General features: G+C 34.3%; 1 long non-coding RNA gene across 1 annotated transcript in view; it reads right to left on the bottom strand.

Moving 5' to 3' along the window:
* LOC132708836 (uncharacterized) overlaps positions 1-20,999 on the bottom strand; it is a 367,983-nt gene that overhangs the window by 153,633 nt on the left and 193,351 nt on the right. The window contains exon 4 of the long non-coding RNA XR_009620036.1: positions 10,515-10,640. This is a non-coding gene — a long non-coding RNA (uncharacterized LOC132708836). The remainder of the gene's footprint in view (positions 1-10,514; positions 10,641-20,999) is intronic.

The raw sequence follows: 20,999 nt of genomic DNA, 5'->3' as shown, positions 1-20,999 counted from the left end.
TTTGTTCCTCAGTATAGTGCTAGTTCCCTAGTAGTCACTTCTATCGTTAGTAACAACTTACTTCTTCTTCTTCAGCCTCTAGACATCCACTCCTGGACATAGGCCTCTTCCAGTGATTTCCATGCCAACCTTTGCTGTGCGGTTTGCATCCAATTTTTCCCAGCATGTCGTTGAATGTCATCTATCCATCTCGCTTGAGGACGCCCCACACTTCTTTTCGTTCTCCTTGGACGCCACTGCATTAGTGTTTTGGTCCATTTCAAATTGTTTCTAGCAACGTGTCCTGCCCAACGCCACCTGAGGCTCACTATCCGCACTACAACGTCACAGACCCTTGTTCCTCTCCTTATCTCTTCGTTTCTGATCCTCTCTCTTAGGCTTACACCCAGCATTGCTCTCTCCATTGCTCTTTGACAGACTCGGAGTCGATTTGCACTGCCCACTGTAAGTGTCACAGTCTCGAGTCGGTATGTTGTTACTGGGAGGTTACACATATTGTAGACCTTCTTTTTCAAATTCACTGGTATAGTCGGGTTGCGGAAGATATAGCTAAGTTTTCCGAATGCTATCCAGGTGAGATTGATTCTTCGGGTGATCTCTGCTGTCTGATTTTCTTTTCCAAGCTGGATGTTGTGTCCTAGATATATATCTCCCTTGACATTTTCTAGCTCGTGATTTTCAATGGAGACCTTTATATTGTCAGGGCTCAGAAGTTTAGTTTTTTGGAGGTTAATTTTGAGGCCTACAGCTTGGGAAGCATCTTTCAGTTCTTGAATCATTGTTGTCAACTTGTTTGTGTTGCTGCTGAAGAGAACGATGTCGTCCGCAAATCGTAAGTGGTTGAGGCGTTTTCCGTCTATATCGATACCCTTCTCTTCCCATGATAAATGTTTGAATATATCTTCCATAGCTAGGGTAAATAACTTAGGTGAGATTGTGTCACCTTGCCTAACGCCTCTTCTCACTGGAATCTTTCCGGTGATCCAGTCTTCATTGATTCTTACCTGTAAGGTGGCAGTCTCGTAGATGTATTGAAGTAAGTGAGTATATCTCTCGTCTACGCGGGCATTGTTCATTGCATTCATCACTGCCGAAATTTCGATTGAATGAAATCCCTTCTGGTAGTCTATAAAGGCCACGTGGAGTGGGACATTATATTCCGTACATTTCTCTATCAGCGTGCGTACTGTCTGAATATGGTCGATGGCGTTGTAACCTTTTCTGAAACCGGCTTGCTCTACTGGTTGGTAGAAATCAAATTTTTGGCTCAGGCGGTTTGTGATGATTTTGGTTAACAACTTATAAAAAACAGATAGCAGACTAATTGGCCTGTAATTTTCTATGTTCGTATTGTCACCTTTTTTAAAAAGAAGAACGACTTCTGCATTTTTCCAGGATTCTGGAATCCTACCTTCCTCGAGGCATTTATTCAGTAGGATGATGAGTGCTTTTTTTGAGTGTCTCTCTGCCCATTTTAAGCATCTCGCTTGTGATTTGATCCTCTCCTGGTGCCTTACAGTTTTTGAGTTGTGTCAGAGCTGCTTCCATTTCGCCATTATCCACAGGTTCCAGTTCTTCTGATCCTACGTTCATAATAGAGTTTGTCTTGTCATATCGATCTTGGTTTGGGTTTGCTATTGATTGGCTGTATAGGTTCCGATAGAAGTCCTCGACTGTTCTGATAATTTCATCCATTTCAGTAACCACTTCTCCTCGGCTATTTCTCATTTTCTGGATGGTTAGTTTGCCTTTCGATTGTCCAGAACGAAGAACTCTCATGTTCCCGTTGTTTTTGATAGTCTCTTCGATCAGTTTTGTATTCTGCATCCTTTGGTCTCTTCTGATTGCCTTCTTAACTCTTTTGTTGAGTTCTTTGTAGTTCTGTGAGCCTCTGTTGGTGCTTCTGCGTTCTTCTATAAGTTGTTCTGTTTCTAGGCTGAATTTCGAATTTTTGTGTTTTTTTAGTCCAATAACTTTCTTTACTGCTGTTCAAATACTGCTGGTAATTTTTGTCGAGAGTTCGTTTAGTTCCAGTTGTCTTAACTCTTCTGTTGGTAGTTTCGCATTTATGCATTGGTTGAACTGCTTCTCTTTCTGACTTAGCTCGCTTATGGCGGGTAGAATATTTCTTTCCATTTTGCGTTTCCTTTCTAATCTAGTGTTAATATGAAGCTTTGCTCTAACTAGCCTATGGTCGCTACCAGTGTTAAACCGGTTGATAACTGAGACGTCTGAGCACATTCGGTTGTTCGAAACAAGGATGTAGTCTATTTCATTTTTGATTTTGTCATCGGGGCTTATCCAAGTCCACTTCCAATTCGGATTTTTCTTGTAAAATGTGTTCATGCAATACAAACGTTCTTTGTTAAGAAAATTCAGCATTATTTGTCCTCTCTGATTTCGTGTTCCAAGACCGAAATTTCCGATATAGGGTGGGCCTGCTGGGGATTTGCCTTCTATCTTGGCATTAAAATCGCCAAGTATAATAGATAAGGTGGAGTTTTCTGACTTTTTGGCGGTAGATAAATCTTCATAGAATTGTTCTAATTCCTCATCGATCGATGTGGAAGTAGGTGCATATGCACAGATAATTTGAAGACTGATAATTGCGTTCAACTTGGGGGTCACGTGTATCACTCTGTCTGATATAGATTTAGTCTTGTTGACTAGGTGTTTCTTTCTTTTGTGAATTAGCAGAGCTACGCCGCCGATATGTGAATTTGTTTCCGAGTTATTCTTTGTTTATGTTCTTTAGTTCGTGTTCCTAGCAGGCGAGATGTTCTTCACTTCTCATAGTGCGGATATTATATGCTCCAGCATATAGAGTTTTGTTTGAGTTGGTTCTCTTAGTGTTGATCGAATTTTTGCCCCCCCCCCCAGAATCCATTGGGCAGACTGACATTTCAGTGCGAGATTCTGAGCGGGTCAATATGTTCTGTAAATATTTGTTCACGTTATTTTTAACATAAATTTACAAGGAATGGAATGCTACAATACATAAGAATACGTAAATCCAAATGTATGTTTTCTGCGATGTAATCTACATGCTATAGACTTAACAAAAATGGCAATACAAATCCAAAATATTTATTTTTACTATTTTGGATTTACTTGAAAATGTGATACAAATTTATGTACCGCTTTTGTTAAGTTTTGAAGTGATATATAAGATCTTTCCTTTACACATAAAATAGCAATTTCTACGGTGTTATGTCCTTTAGTAGTGATGATAATAATTTCTAAATGGATGTGACAAAAAAAAATAGAATAGGTGGTGGTGCAACTGGGACAAAATGAGATAAGTTCGAAATAAACTCGACAAAATAGTCGTTAAACCCTTCAAAGGGCAAAAACGCAAATTAAATGTCACATTAAAGTAGCTATCCATATTACACATACCAAAGGATTTATAAGATACAGACCATCGACCGAACCAAAGGAACCAGACTCGTGGTCTTTGAAATCTGGCTTTGATTGGTTCTTAGGATGTCATGTATGGGTAGAATGACCTACGAAACAGCAAAGTATGGGGAAGGAAAATAAGAGAGAATCAACAAGATTGATAGTCAACATTCGAAACAAAGCCAATTGATTTATTCTAAGTAAATTATGAAATACCAAATCTGGTATAATTTTACCTCAGAAACTGTAGAACAATAAGTAAAATCATTTTCAAGGGTGCAAAAAAAAATGGAAGATTTTAATTGGCATATACCGCATTGATCCGTCAAATTTCTTTCTGACCGAAATAATTTTTAAAATACAACGAAATTAGTTTTTATTTATTTCTATTGTGCGTTACGAAGCCATCGCGTGGTTCTAGTTCTAGTTTGCCTTTCATGCATACTTGCTTGTTTATAAATTTCCGATACAAATAGATAAATATATTATATATTATATTTTTATAAATTTCAGTTCCCAATAACTTCGAATATTTTTATCAGAAAAATTTCCCAAAATATCACGAATTTCAAAATTGATTAAATCAACGCGCCAGCAAAATAAAACAATTTGACTTATCAGTATCGTATTGATTTGAAAACCAGCTTAAAATTGTTTATAAATCAATCAATAAAGTAGTCGACGTATCGCTTCCGACTCCCCCCAATTTGAATTATTGCAAGTGCAACGGGGGTCTCCCGAAAGCTCCCGCCTTTCCCGAAACATAAATTGCCTATTTTGACAACAAAAATACCTTTTTAAATCGAATCGCCGACAGCCGCGGGTAATGCACACGTTAAACGCATGCAGCTGCACTATATTGCAGTCAATTTGGCTCTAGCACGTAAACAATGGAACGATTTTGATTTGTCGGGAACGACTTCAACCGCTTTTGCTCTCCCCATTATTTTCCGATCGGTTTTATTTATAAAACTGGGAGGTCGACTTTCGCATGTGCAACTAATATATTTTTACCCTGGCGAATTTTTAATTTTTAATGGGACACCCCGTACGATGCCTTCCAGCTGCTTTGGGTATTTTTAGTGTAGAAAAACTGACATACCGTCTTCTTTGGTAACCACAGCGTATCAATAGAACAGACATTTACTTACCATCCACACAACAAACGGCGCAGCCTTCCAAAAATGTATGCAAATAATATAAATCGCTAATTCCTGCAGTGAGTTCTAACGTATTCGAAAATGAAAATTAAACCACGGAAATAACTTTACAGCTCAAATTATCAGACTTTTCTTTTATTTACCTCCCGCTCTAAAACTTCTTTCTTTTTCTGGTTAGAAAATGCTAATGGAAGACTTTAGAACAGCTAAAAATAAAAGTTAAGATAAAGCTGACGAATTGTTGTAATGAAAGACAATTTACAGTTTAGTTGTCAAGGGCAACAACTTGAAAGGTCTTTGCGCAATTTAATTCAGATATTGTTCAATTTATGTTTAATTAACAATGATTTAACAATAACCGGGAGCTTCTAATATCACCCCAAACCACCATCACAAAAACCAAAGAAAACTGTTAAGGAACAAATAGCGAAAAGGCGTTTTGTTTGTTTTTCTCCTCTTTCGTTTTGGTTAGTTTATAACTAAAACGTCCTTAATAATATAGACGTTATTGAGGAATTATATTAAATCATTTCGCTTCACTGGTAAATAAGTTAATTTGTCACCTAAATAAACTGAAGGTAATTTAAAACATAATAAAGCTGAAACAATTACACTCGCTGTACTTATTTTTTAGAGCAAGAACGAAAGCCTGTTATTTTTAGATAAGTGAATTGTTTCTGGGAAAATTCCTAATAATCATACACTGTTATTAATTCCGTTGTAACGTAAAGTTAAGGATATTTTTTTATGCTCGGACTTAGATGTCCCTCGTGTATCACAGTAGTCGTCTAGGTACCCGAGACATTTCGAAATAATTTATGTATTTTGGAGCGAGGACAAAAAATATACAAGTCCCTTCACGAAGTACTCGTGCAGGCCATAAAACAACCCTCGGACATCGGTGGCGACTAATAATCTAACCCGACAAAGGATGAAACAAACTTAACAATGTAAGAATCTGTTGTGCATATACGAGTCAGTTTGGTCCGAAATATTTTTCGGTAATATCGAGTACAATATTTCAAAAACAACAAAAGCGCCCCAGAAAAAGGGTCATTACTTAATGTTTCGGAATGTCCCCTGTGCGCTAAGAGGGGTCTTTATCAGGTATAACCGACCGTACCTTATTAACGTATGTTACACCACGAGGAACAAGTAACATTAAACGTAATTTACTACAATAAGGCTTTAATGCATGCGAACTGTCATTAAAATAAAAAATTGCCGACCAATAATAAAATTAAATGGGTTTATGCTTCGTTAATGCTGTTAAACAAATTAAACGAATGCGGTTTAATAAATACGGAGAGACAATGAGTCATCGCGATACCGTTGGTTGGCGGTACCGAGCTTTGATCCGGTGACACCTCTAGGCAAATGTTTGGTTTGTACCAACAAAAACGGTGTGACTCATGCAATGTAAAACAGGGCCTAAGCTCATCTCCATAGAGAGATTTTCATTTGTTTGTTTTTTATTTACAATATGATTAAGGATTGATTAAACGCTTCTTTAAACTAAGCGTCTGAAAAATCAATCGGCAAAGAAAAAACAGAGAAATGCTTCCCAACGAAAGTTTTACAATAAAGATTTGAAATCAAATAAAAGAAGTTCGTGTGGTACCCGTCAATCAAAGTAATAATAAAATAGGCACAATAAATAAGAACTAAAAGTTCAGATTTTCACGAAATTATATATTCTTACATGACAAGTGTTTCGACAACACCGTGTCTTTATCAAATGTAATATTTACAAACCACCTGCTACTATATATACCGAAAAATGACCATAAAAACTTAATTAATTTTGTTGTGAGAATTTATTTTCAGTATTTAAATCTAATTAACATTTGAATGTCTCATTTTGTTAATCTCCATGACTTCCAATAAATTTAATTTTCTACTTTTTGTGGCTGTATGTAAAATTTCAAAATTGTCGTCAAGAATATGTTTTTCTGTGTTTAAGTGTACATCATAATCAGAATCTAGACTATTGTTTTTAAACGCTCTTTTATGTTCGTTAACGCGTTTCTTGAAGGATCCACCTGTTTGTCCAATATAAATTTTAGGACAAGATCCGCATTTCAACCTGTAGACACCTGATTTTTGGGATTTTAGACATTTCGTTTTATTGTTTTTTAAATATTTTCCTAATGTGTTGTTAGTTCTGAAAGCTATTTTTAAACCATATTTTGACAAATGTTTTGAAACTTTTTCACTAGATTCTCCTATGTATGTAATTGTTTTAAATTGTTCGTGTTCTGTATTAGGTTTTGGATAAATAGAGTTTACTGTTGTCTGGATTTGTGTTTTATTTATAATTATATCTATAATGGACGGATTGTAGCCGTTGTTCAGTGAAATTTGTTTAATGATATTAAGTTCTTGGTTGTAATTTTCTGTTGAGAGTGGCGTATTAAGAAGTCTGTATATGAAAGAGTGAAATGCAGCCATTTTGTGTGTATAAGGGTGATTTGAGCTGTTATGTATGACTGTGTCCGTGTGTGAAGGGATTGCGTGTTGCGTTAGAAGGGATTTTGATATATTTAATTTTGTTGATTAATTAAAACGAATTTTTAATTGCAAAAAACTGATGAAAAAAGTTATGACATTTACATTCATTTATGAGCAAATTTGATCTCTTAATTTCTTTTGATCGTCGCATGGTTTTCACATAAAAATTAAAGCTAATTTCTCTGCATGCTGTCTCATATTAACGATATTGTTATGACCATGCAGAGAAGAGGTTTTTATTTTTTCTAGCGAAAACCGTTCATCGGATTGAAAAAAAATCAAAAAATTAAATTTATTTAGAAATTATTGGAGATCGCATGAATAATTTTTATTTCAAGAGAAATCAGTGGCGTACCATTAATGTCTGCTAAAATAGGCAGGTAAAATTCCGTATGCCCTCGAGTGGTGTATTTAAAAAATATATATGTCTGTTGATACATAGTACATGGGTGCCAAATTTCATTAAAATATCTAACAGATATTAAAGAAATACATTTTATTTTTGAAAACTTTACCTATCTCAAAAATCGCCCACATAAGATTAACATTCAATTAGAAAACACCCTGTATAATCAGGATCATATATCGGTTGTTTGCTAATAATATTTTAATGTATTTTGTCTGGACGACTAAAGGTTGTGTATTATTATTATTATTATTATTATTATTATTATTATTATTATTATTATTATTATTATTATTATTATTATTATTTTATTTTTTATATTGGATTTGCATATTTATTGTCAGCCTGTAAGTCTGTGAAATAATATAAATCCGTTATATGTAGTTACAGAAGAATAAATAATTTCTATGCTACACTGTTCAATAATAATTATTGGACTGTTACCCCTTTTTTCATATTTATTACTAAACACCCATATAATACATTTTTCTCAGATATAGTGTTTTAATTATCGTCCCCCGCCATTTCGAATATTAACAAAACATAAAGATATCAACAAGTGTTTAAAGTAAAATGACTCGATTTTTAACAAACTCTGACGATATTTCACAAAACAAATATCCAGTAAAACGTTAAAATAATCAAAGGGCGACATTATTTAGATCGCGCTTGCAAATCCTGTAGGCAATCAGTCGCGACGACAGGGGCGTCCGATAATGGCCGGGCCTTAATGTAATTAAATCTTCTAATCAACACCTCCATTCATCGCGATAGGGTTATTGTTTAAAGAGAATAGCCTTTTCGGCGATTTCGCTTCGGCCCCCGCCCTGACCTGCTTTTATTCCCAGATGGGCTATTTATTCGGATTTAAGGTGGACAACGGCTAACGTTGAGAACTTAAGCTTAATTGAGCGGGGAGTTAGCCTATTACAGATGCAAATGGAGATTGTGCGGTCATCGTCGTGACGGACATCGCATGCGGCCTACTATACCTTTAAAACGGCCGTTAATAATTACAATATACAGTCGAACTTCGATAACTCGAATTTTTGATAAGTCGAACCAAATTGGTTGGCAATAGCTTCAAAAGTAGGAAATGCGTGTTAGTTTGTCTTGATTACTCGAATATCTTGATAACTCGAACGAAACATTTGGTGCCAACTTCTATAAGTCGAATTTTCTCGGGGAACCCTCTAATTACGACCGATCTTAATCTGTCTTTTTAACGTATCTATGCAAGCAGTACAGTTTCTGTGCTTGCTAAGTTCACTTGTATGAATCATTAGTTAATACTAAGTGAAAAATACTGTCCCTATTCAATTTACACATTATATTAAAGACATTTTTGGGTTTTTGCATTTGTTGATATGTCATCAAAACGTACTTTAAAAGCTTTGTCTGTTGATCAAAAACTCAAGGTTATAAAAGAAGTGGAAAGTGGCTCAAAAAATAAAGATATAGCTGTGAAGTATGGGATTTCAGCAAATACAGTGTCTACAATTTTGAAAAATAAACATTCAGTCATCACCGCAATGGAACGTTTCGAAGAAAACAAAAACAATAACATTACACTAATGGATTGTGTTGACGACGTAACTGCCGCATGGAATATCGACGTTAAGCCTGAAACCATTGTTACTTCAGAGTTTCCTACTGATGAAGATATGATGGAGTCCTGCAGATCCGGACCGGTACAGTTAAACATCGACGATGACTACGAAAGTGACATGATGGAGGAGGAATTGGAAGATGATTCTCAGTAACCACCTTCAAATGAATTGGTTGAAAATTCGTCGATTGTCTTGCGTTCCTATTTGAAAACCAGTGAATACACAACCGATTCCCCCTATGACTGTTTAAATAAAATTGAAGCTTTTGTTGAAAACCAAAATAAGAAATCTGGTCGTCAGTCACAAATAACTGACTTTTTTCCAGTGAAAGAGTAAACTTTAACATGTATGTGCATACATACTATGTTTATATATACTGGGTACATATACAATACATTTGTATGTAAATACATACATACATATGTACTACTATTTCATAATTTTCGTTTTTTGTTCAAAAATCATAGATATTAGGGCATTTATGTAACGTATAACCCATTTTTAAAAATGAATGAATAAATGTTCATTCACAAAAAAGTATATGCATTTGTAATTTTTCTCGATAACTCGCAGTCTTGATAACTCGAAATTTTCATGTATCAAATCGCAGTTGGACTTACCGAAGTTCGACTGTAATACAATATTACCGAACAGTTACTCACGAAAACTTCGAAGATTTCAATTTAAGCAGTAGTCTCCTAACTTTCTTGTATATAGCCATCAGAACAATAATCTAAGCTAGTGGCACAGACAAGTAAACAGAACTTTAGATTTTTTAATATTATTTGTTTGTGGACAAAATAATTCTACCAATCGGAAAATCAATAAAGGTACCACTTTCAAATTGCCCAATATCAATCAATACACTTTTTTTAGCAATGCATTCCCATTAATGTTATTTTTACTATTTCCTATAATTCTGCTACTTTTCCTAGAAACATACTTAATCCAAAGAGTTTTTTTTAATTAATTGTTTAATTCAGTAAGATTTGATGCCGGTTAATTTATAAAGAACTTGGTACATGTAGTGCTTTTGTTCTCGTCCTTTTTTCTGTTCTTTTTTTGAAACATAAATAGAGCAATACAATTATAAAACTCGTAGTCGAACCTATACAAATGTCAAATAGCTGTTTTGGATCGACTATAATGGAAATAATAGAAAAAGTGATATGGCGGGGGAAAAAATCTACGTCTCTATTTGATTTAAAACACGGGTGGTAATAGTTTGAGACAATCAGAAACGTGAAATGAAAAATTAAACGGCGATATTGTCAATTGTACCTGAATTATCTCAAACAATATTTTTGACGGATATTGTGGTCTTAACCCTGATGTTGTTACACAGACAACGCGACTCCATAGAAGGTCGCGATTGTGCTTGAAGCAAAGGGACAATCTCTACATGCATAATACAAAATGACTCACCAGGGTACTGCGGAGATCATCAGCGATCTGTCGAAGTTCCATCCGAAGGCCCATTTGGCGCCAATCAGCTAGATGCATTGTTTGCATGTCCCTGCATTTGACAAACTCTCGTTAAACTCGATAATCCTGCAACAAACGTCAAGACAAAAGCGGCCGGATTCGTTATCAAAATAACTGCTCAGTTTCAAATAAGAAATTGACACCGCAAAGCTTGGTTAACAATCCATTAACACACTGCTGTTCTGTCAAATTGTTTATATCTCTCACCAATGGAAAATATTTTAAGTAACAGTATAAGAAAACCTAAATTTTGCTCCCCGTAGGAATAAAAATAAAAGCAGCACCCAACTAACCAAAACCAACAGGAAACAAATTTTACTTGGTCAAAACTATTTTTTTTTCAATCGCGAGGAGCAAGTTTTTCGATTAAGTATTGAATAATGCAAGAAACGGGCCGTGTAATGTGTAATTATCGACTTGTAGTGTACAGATATGGGCATAAACTATAGCCACTTCGGAATTAGGGACATTAAAAATGTATCCCCGTCAATTCGGTATGTCCATTGATTCACGGCAAACAGAATCTTTAATAAAGCTAGGCAAATATTTGATGTGGAATATACGAGCGTATCCGCAGTATGTAATAACTATATTGGAATTCTGACACAGCGATTTTTTAACATGGACGTGTTATTATCGTAACTAACCGCTGACGAAGGGCTATATTTTTCAATTCGAATGTGGACATAAGTAAGCGATAAACCCCGAAATAATTTTAGTAATTTAAAAAAGAGGTTCGTCTGTAATACTGTAATGTCCGAATTTTTCATATTTTAGTTTTATGTTGTGGCATAATAATAAAAACAGAAGCACGTTCATAAATGCAAAAACGACAATTTTATTGAAAAAATTAATGTGCCTCGACATACCTCCATTGCATAACCGCAAATACTCGCGATGTCTGGACATGTTCAATAATAAATTATAACAAAACCAAAACACAAGTAAAATGCCGTCCATGTTGGCCACACGAATACATATTTTGATATTTGTCGTGTAACATATTTTTGCTGGCCTGATGCGCTTCCATAGACACCTTTGAAATATATAATAGCGTTTGACAAAATTAATTGTCTGTAGCAATTGCGTTTGCATCAAAATGCGTCGCGTTTACGTTTTATGCACTTCGCGTTGAAGTGATCAGAGTGATAGAGTGCGAATAGTGTTCTTAGGAATGAAGTGGAATAGAATATTTATTTGTGTACCGACCCAAACGTCTAGAAAATATCACAATAAATAAACAAATACAAATTAACTTAAACCTAAATGAGACTGGGGCGAGACAAAAATTCCTAAAATAGCATTTATGACAAGAAAAACCTTTATTTTACTCTTGGTTGCATAGAGATTACCTTCTAAGGTAGTTCCTATTTGCGAACTTAGTCCTATATCATAGTTATAAGTAAAGATACATCTAAATTTGGAGAATTTCAACATTTATACAGGAGAGTGAGAAAATATCCAGGCAGATTCTTACCCACTAAAAAAGGTTGGCCATCTACTAGTTTTGGTTAGTAGTTCACCTAAATCTCAGATATTAAAACTTGTCTGCGAGCAAAACTTAATTCAACCCTAAACGCTGTGACTATGATAGTTGCTTAAACCCATTTTGTCCCAGTGGTGCGTTAATGCACCACTTATTTTATTATTTTTTTTGTCACATCCGGGAAATATATTATATAATTAATAGCATAATTTATGTGTAAAGGAAAGATCTTATATATGACTTCAAAAGTTAACAAAAGCGGTACATAAATCTGTATCACATTTTCAAGTAAATCCAAAATAGTAAAAAAAAATATTTTGGATTTTTATTGCCATTTTTGTTAAGTCTATAGCATGTAGATTACATCCAGAAAATATATATTGATTATGGTTTATTTTTTGAAAATATTTACTGGTGCGTGAATGCACCAATGGTTTTATCTGTGAAACAAAACTTTGTTATTGGAAGTGTAAAGAAGTCAGCGCATGTAGAATAAACATCCAACAATTAGCTTGTTCTTTAGTTAAATTTCTGCTAAAAATAACGTGAAAAAATATTTACAGAACACATTAAAGTGGTCTATATTCCACCCGACGTGGATACCTTGACTGACGACGAAGATATGAAAGATAACATAAATCTGCAAGAGTTTGGGGAACCAAATGATACAGTTGGAACTTTCGAGTTACATAGACCGACTGATACAACTGTTCTTCAACAGTCCTGTAATTCATCAACTACTGAACCTGAATGGGACTCATCAGATGATGAAATCCTGGAATTCAAAAGAACACGTATGCTTTCTGCAAACGACAGGCTTGTTTCTACTCCCGAATTTAAGAAATGTCAGATTGAGTACACTCACACACATAGGCTTTCTGCAAAAACTCCGCTTGAAATATTGTTTATATTGATTTAATTTTAAATCTTACATTGCTTTGCGACTTTTAAAAACTGATAAAACAATTACTCAAAGAAATCTTGCACCTGCTATAGACGAAGTGCGTTATGATAATCAAGGTCACCTCATGATTGTTCATGCTAATAAAGCCCGAAGGAGATGTAGAACATGCCACAACCACACAATTTACGTTTGTAATAAGTGTAATGTGCATTTACATACTTCATGCTTTGTAAAATATCACCAAAAATGAAACCGGATGTTACCAGTGTTGCGCTCAAGCCCCGTAAAATATTATGCGTTTTTTTGTATCAAATCAGGTTCTATTTGGAAGACAATCTACTTTTAGTTGTTTTCTGTCGAACTAGTATTCTTTGAATTTGGTGTTTATTGTTATTAATAAAGAAAATATTAGCTATTAGGTAATTCATTGATAGTCATTGGTTGAAATAGAGCAAGTGTAACAATATTAATATTAAATTTTAGACGTCGGCGGACCATTTCCAAACTTTTTTTCACAAATGGCGGTTCAAATTCGTTTATTTTTCGTTATTTTAATTTTTTAATTGTTATTTGCTGCTTTTGTCAAATTCAGTTACAGGGAGCAAATTTTTGGTGCATTCAAAGGTATTTCGGGTCAATAGAAAATAATAAATCCAACATTAGTTCGCATGGACAAAACCTGTTGAAATACTAAAGATACAATAATTTTTGTTTGGTTTTGGCTAAAGTTGGGGCTCCATTTTAGGCTGCAGTTCGAACTTGGTAGGTTTATCATTAGAAACTGCAAGTAAACCTGAACAAAAAAAACTAATCGATTTAGTCGGCGATGCCCAAACAAACGACAACGATCTACGTAAAAACGATGTCCCGAAGGAACCAGGTGTGTGTGGGTCATGGTCCAGGGGTCGTTAAAGTGCTCATTCTTTCCCACGTAACCCAGACGGTGGAACCAGCAGCCGAAAACCGCGAGTCCGACACTTCGATGGATATCCGAATCGAAATTAAACATAAGCATTTTAAAATCACTTGCCCGTAGTAAACAAATATTGACTTGACCACAAGATTTAGGACCCGGCACCGCATTGTTTTCGTGTTCATTTTTCAATGCCCTTAACCCCTGTTTTTAATCTTTTAAAATGCCGATTAATTGTTTTTTAGTGAAAAAACTTCCATTGACGTTTTTTTATGACGACCCCTCTTAGCGGTTCATAGACTATTATAAAAAATATGTGTTGGTGCAAAAAATAGTTCATATAACAGATCGAGATACTCCGTTCACATAATCATCAATGTATATTTTCAATTTGCGGATCCTTACATTACAGACACTAAACTCAAACCAAGCAATTTTTTAAAAAAATTTAATAGCCATAACAATGTTGAAAACTTTTTAAGTATCTTTTTATTTAACTATTAGCGTAGATATGGGTAACCGTCTTAAAGTTGAAAGGAAAGGGTAACTAACGCTAATATATATATTTTTTAAATTTGGTACTACTAATACCCGTTATTATGTTCAATTTACACATGTAATAATATAGCGGCATTAAACACTGCAAAGTGCATCTATATGTAGGTGGCACACAAAATTTCATTTTTCCATATTCCAATTAGAGCAGGAATTTTGGGCTAATTTTTAATTCTGAATTAAGATTTAAAGCTCACATCAACAAATGTGTCCAAATGGCATATTCGATTCTTAAAGTGACTAGAAGTGACAAGATCGGACTGACGGATTCACTTGTTCTTAGCCCCTGCCTCCTTAGTATAGATAGCCACAGAGCACAGCCCGTTCAGAAAGCGAAACGGTTGTCTGACGAGAAATTATTCGGTATCGTACAGATGTGCACACCCTTAACTTAAAATTTCGCTGGTAGAATATTTATGTTATGTTTAAAAATATTCCACAAAATTTGAAAACATGAAGTTCATATTATTTGAAGTTTTTTATACAGTTTTTTTTAAGTGGACATCGTACGAGTGACTCTTTTTCTGTCTTTTTGCCTTTTCCTTTTTGTAGAGGATTTAGAACTTTACGGTAATTGCCATTGTGAACACTAATAGACATTATATATAGTTTACCTTGGAGGCTGAACAAGAATCTTCTTTAAATTGAATTTCGGCCTCTTTTTTGCTTGTAAAATAGATTATTAGATATAGATGCTGATTATGTAAATATTTACAGCAAATAAAGTATTATAATTACGATTATTTTTGTTATGATTATTATTATTATTGTACTGCAATAAATTGATGCACCCTCTATAAAAATATTCACTTCACATCCGGATTGGTATTATTAAAGGAGTATTATTTAAAATAACATACAGGGTGTTTCAAAACAAATGCGGAAAACTAGTGACTAACGTGGCGTTTATGAAACTTGTTGCATAATTTCAGTTTATTTTATATTTTATTTGAGAGGCAAAACATTCCATTACTGTTCTAATTATTAATGAGAAGCTTGGTAGACATCGATCTGGCCGCCTTTAAAGACCCAAAATTACTGTGGGGCACCGTCTGCCTATCTGGGTATAATTGACCGATTTAGGCAAATTAGACCCCGAATTCAAAACAAATGTGACCTATAAAGTAAAGGATTTGCGTATACGAAAGGGGAGGTGCCGTAAAATATAACCTCCCATTGTGCGAAGGACCATCGACTTATAAAGAAGCCCCCATGGAAGCTTTAGAAAAAGGGTTAGCCCGCTCCGCTGTGCAACTAACACCGATGATAATTAGTTTTCGGGGTTGCGGTGTCTAAGGGATTATCGCAGCTTCTTCCCGTTTAAGAATCTCCCTCAATAATGAGATACTGGCTCGAAAAAAGTGCCGAACCCCCAGTCGCACGAGGGGTTATCGGGGGTTAGGGAGTCGAATAAGCTGATTTGTAAAATAAATTAATGATCGCGACTCGTCGCAAAAGTCACCTCAGGACTGTCACATTGTCTGTTAGAAGCCAAAGCCCCCGTCGGTAGTTAATTACTTTCTGTAGATAATTCCTTTTAACGATATATCTATGCAAAACTGATTGCGTTGTAAAAATCCGAACATGTGCTGGTCCCGTTCCATTTTAATTAACACCTAGGGTATTTATCGCAGCCGTAATGGGGGCCCATTTTGTCCAGTTAATACCATATTTATGGCTCGCGTTGAAATCATGTCATTTTTTATTTTTAATAATCAACGTAGTGTGGCGAGTACCAAATTTTGACGAAATTCGTAATATTTTATATTTAATAGCCCTGGTTATTCGGTGCGGCAGTTTTTTCTGAAGAAACAAAAAAATACAATTTTATAAACGCGGAATCAATGATAGCGATATTTCTACTGTGGTTATAATGACCAAAGAAAATGGCAGAAATATGAACCTGTTAAATATGCATCAGCACTCACTATCAGCTTTTCCTTCGTCTTTTTGAAGTTGATGAGTACTATGGCCCTTCTAATTGAGAGACTACGGTACTGGTGCTTTTCTTGGAATTCTTTTACCTTATAGGGCCCGTAGAACATGTCATATACTTCCAGGTGCTTAAGTTGGATAATAAGTTTCTGAATTGTTGTTATTATTAAGATGTACCCTGCAAACAGTAGCATAGACCCATTTGCAGTTGAAAACTGTTTGCAAGAAATTGACCATCACACTCTGACCACCTTCTTTGACTTTAGATGCCTGTTTATGTTACTTTATGCATATGTCGACGGAGACTATTAGCTGAGTCTGCATACCTTAGAATATAAAATATTGCTTATTAGATATATCCCTTCCTGTGCCTTATATAATTGTAAAGAGGCATACTGGGGTACAAACCTTATCATTTTTAATAATGCATACTCAATAGAAACCAACCTGTAACAAATGGGAATCATTTAAGATACGCGCTGTCGGTCAAGGGACAATTTTCCAAATGGCCGGATATATTTTCTTGTGCTGTTTTCCTCAATATCCCACTATCTGTTTTCTAAACGCTGGCTATTTGTCTACGTCAATTGCGTCTCGTTTAAGGCGTGGGCTATCTCAGACCTAAGTAGATTAATTTAATTTTTTTTATCGGGAGTATTGTTGAAACTGGTCAATACTGGGTGGGCTTAATTAAACGCAAGTTACAAATTTTATGCTGTTTAGAAAATTATTATTAACAGACAGAATGCATTATCAAAACCACAAAGAAAATTGCATGGAATTGTAAGTTTTCCGTCGCTTTTGCAACTACTCGCTGCAATTATTTTAGTCACTTTAACAACTTCAACAACTACAAGCAATTGTTAATTTAATGTTTTTTTTCCTTTTATTGTAATTATTTTCCATTCTAATATTAAAGCCAAAACGCCAAAAAGAAAGCAGGAAAAAAATTATAAATCATTCGCATTTGCAGTTAAGAGTTTCAACAGCATTAAAAAAAAAGTTAAATTATTTTACTTTTATGGGCCACGCTGTAGATATACCCGAAAATCAGGAAAACGCCGAATTTTTCACGCATGTCATTTGGTAGGTAGACAATTACCAGAAACGCCGTAAATCCCCTTTGATGGCCTCTATAATATGTAGATCAGTGTACTTAGCAAGTTAGTTTCCATTTAATTATACAGATGCAAAGCCATTAGCGAAAACTGCTGGAGGATTGTAATTAGACTACGAAATTAACCCCGGAGATCTGTTGATAAATTTGCCATGCATTGTCTTTAGGGGTAACACAAAGGGGACCAACTTGAAACTTTCGGACATTGGGTTAAGTAAATTCCTTGGCATCAGTCACTATCACTTTAATAATTTAATATATTTGAGGTAATGCACAATGCCGGCCGTTTGAATTGCAGGTTCGGATTCAGGATAAAACAATTCCAGTCCATTGCAAATGTTTTATACACAACGCGAATTTGTTATTTATTAGTAAATTGGAAAATGATTCGATGTCTGTCTATATACCGTGTATACAGGGTAATTTAAAGGGATACTTCATAAGACGCCAATAGTTGTGTACAAATTAATATAATTTCGATACAATCCGCGGCACGGGTATAATTAAAATATTCACATTTTATCAATTCGAAAGCAAATGACAATTGTTAGTTTTAGTCATAATTAATTACAATTGGCGTCAAACGAAGTGTCGACTTGCGAATCGATCTATAGGAAAATTAGACTGTGATTTGTGTCGGGATAAAATTGAATATTCCGACCCTGTAATTTGGCACTTTGCATATATAGGAGATTTCTATGGCGGCGGTCGATGAATACAGAAATACGACCGGCCTAATAGAATTGTCCCCCGAGTGGAACTATTAATGCTAGATACGCATTTAGTTAACGCGCTTAGATAAATTTTCCTATTTTACGACCCAAACTTTTCAAATAAATTATGTTTGTTTATTTTCTCAAAGTTATTTAAAAATTCCACCACTGGGTCGAGAAATATTCCAAAGCACATTAAAATTAAATAGTTTCACTTTATTCCTTCCTACAGATTTTCAGTGGTACCTATTTCAATTCAGGCTACAGAGAAACCTGGAAAATGTTTACTTCAAATTGTCTTTAATTCAATTCAATTGTCGTTAAATTTGAGGCAAAATGCATCGACTTATTAATTAATGATCGACATCTCGATTTACAATTCTTCAGCTCAAAAACGTTGTTTTTTTCCTGAGATTCAGAATTATTTGTAGATAATTTTAAAAGTGATTTTTAATAATTTTTGAAGCATCTAAGCCGGCAAGTAATCTACGTAATTATTTTAGAAACAATTGTGAGAGTCAAATTAACAAACACAATCTTCTGCATCTTGGATGATGAAGCAACACAGTTTTTTTTAAGATTACAGCTTGTCTAACTAAGAAAAGTTGCACCGACCATGAAAAATTCTCATCCTAAATATTGTCCTGCTTCTCAGGCCAAAGTAGGTTAAACTGCAATGATATTACTAATCCAATTTTTTCTTTTAATAATATCTAACCGATTAAGTATATGAATTGACTTCTAATAATTTTAATTTAATTACTGCTTGAAAGGCTTTGCCACACCCGGTACATAGTTTAGATGATAAATAACCACACTTCAAAATTCGCAAAATACCGTTAAAAACGATGACGTACATGAAAACAGACAGAGATTTAAAAGCAGTTTGAATCAGCGTAGTCTCGTGACTTGCAAAATGATAATGTATTAAAATACGAACTTTCAGAGGGATATTATGTATTAACGGATTGTGAATATAAAGCGGAAGCTGCGTTTTCGTATACGACTCACCCCTGCGAGGGACAAACCCGAAAACGGGGATAAACGGCACAGAACACGGGAATTGTGTAATAATCTATTCAGAAAATATTTAACCCTCGAATCTCTTTTATCATCCGCGAAGAAGACATGTTAAAATTTGCTTGATTTATGGGTATCCCCGCAGGAACTTCACGGTACAGAATTGTGAATTCCAATTTTTATTTTTATTTTTTGTTTATACGTCAAAGAGGGCGTTACGATAGGGTGACTGATAACGCTGACTGCTTGCAATCATTCACTGTCATCTGGCATTGTTTCGGTTTAACAAATATATTGATTTACATGGTGCCTGACTGGCATGTGCTGAGAAACAAGAACGTATCGCCTTACGCTTGAGAAACGTAATCATCATGCGTAAAATATCAAATGACAAAATAAGCTCGAGATATATTTTTGCATTTTGGCGACACACTTTAATTGCTTAATGCCAACTTGTTATCTTATTGAGAAGGGAAAAGCCTCGCACTAGCATATATTTCTTGTCAGTTAATTAATTTCAGACAATACGTGAATTCAAAAGCAACTCGAACTAAGTAACAATGGAATCATTTGTTCTAAAATATGTTCGCTTATCGAATAAGCATGAAGTCAATGAATGAAGTAAAATTTCTAGATTATTCGAATAATAAGATAGCCTAGGTTCCCAGAGTTTATCAGTGAATAGTAAAACACCAACAAGGGCATTATTGAGTTAATAAAAATAATAATAGTTTTTATTGAGATATTTTAAATTTTTGCGCAAGGTTTAAACAAAATCACCTAAAACAAACTAATATAGTTACAAATCTCAAACGGTGAAGTCGAGCGTAAGATCTTGATATCAACTTCTCAATATTGACGAATATTACAATAATAATTAAACAAAAAGCTCTAATAATAATAAGAGTCTAAAAATTCATTGTTCGTAAAATACTTTTTTTTTACAAAGCTTCTGGATTCCCCCTGCGTGGGTTTTTGCTGAGTCGAAATTGCTGACGTTTCGACTCAGCAAAAACCGACGCATTAGGAATCCAGAAACTTTGTAAAAAGTATTACAGTAGCCTGTGGAAGTTTCTTTGAAAAATTGGTAAAATACTAATTAGTAAGTAATTAGTAATTCCAATAAGTGGACCTTAAATTTCTTCCTAAGTACTAGAACTGAGCTGGATTCAAAATATTTATTATAATTATTATAAAGCTTAATGGCACTATAGTTAAAACTGCAGAATGCTTCTCGTCCTTAGAGGAGCATCGTGAATTTCATACCGAAACACTAGACAATCTTTCATAACCTTCAATACAACAATTGCGAGTAAAAATTGAAACCGGGGCACAGCTGTTCAGCAACGGTTAGGAATGGATAGTTGAATGGAGGACAGTATATAACTTTAGAAAGGATACTTGCCTTAGAGAGTTTTTTCATACTTTAAAATTCAATATATGTTTATTTCCATATATGTTTTGAGGGATATATAAGTCTTTTTACATAAATTACAAATGTGACCATCTATTATTATTTTTGCTTCAATTGTAACTTTGAGATCTCCATTTTCAATTGAATTTTAATATGATTATGCAAAAAATTATAACAAATAAGAAATAAAAGTTCAGATTTCCACGAAATTATATATATATATATATATATATATATATATATATATATATATATATATATATATATATATATATATATATATATATATATATATATATATATATATATATATATATATATATATATATATATATATATATATATATATATATATATATATATATATA

Source organism: Cylas formicarius, unplaced genomic scaffold (assembly GCF_029955315.1).
Source record: "Cylas formicarius isolate icCylForm1 unplaced genomic scaffold, icCylForm1.1 PGA_scaffold_12__32_contigs__length_19106922, whole genome shotgun sequence".
NCBI classification, from domain to species: Eukaryota; Metazoa; Arthropoda; class Insecta; order Coleoptera; family Brentidae; genus Cylas; species Cylas formicarius.
This window is presented reverse-complemented; position numbering and strand designations above follow the sequence as displayed.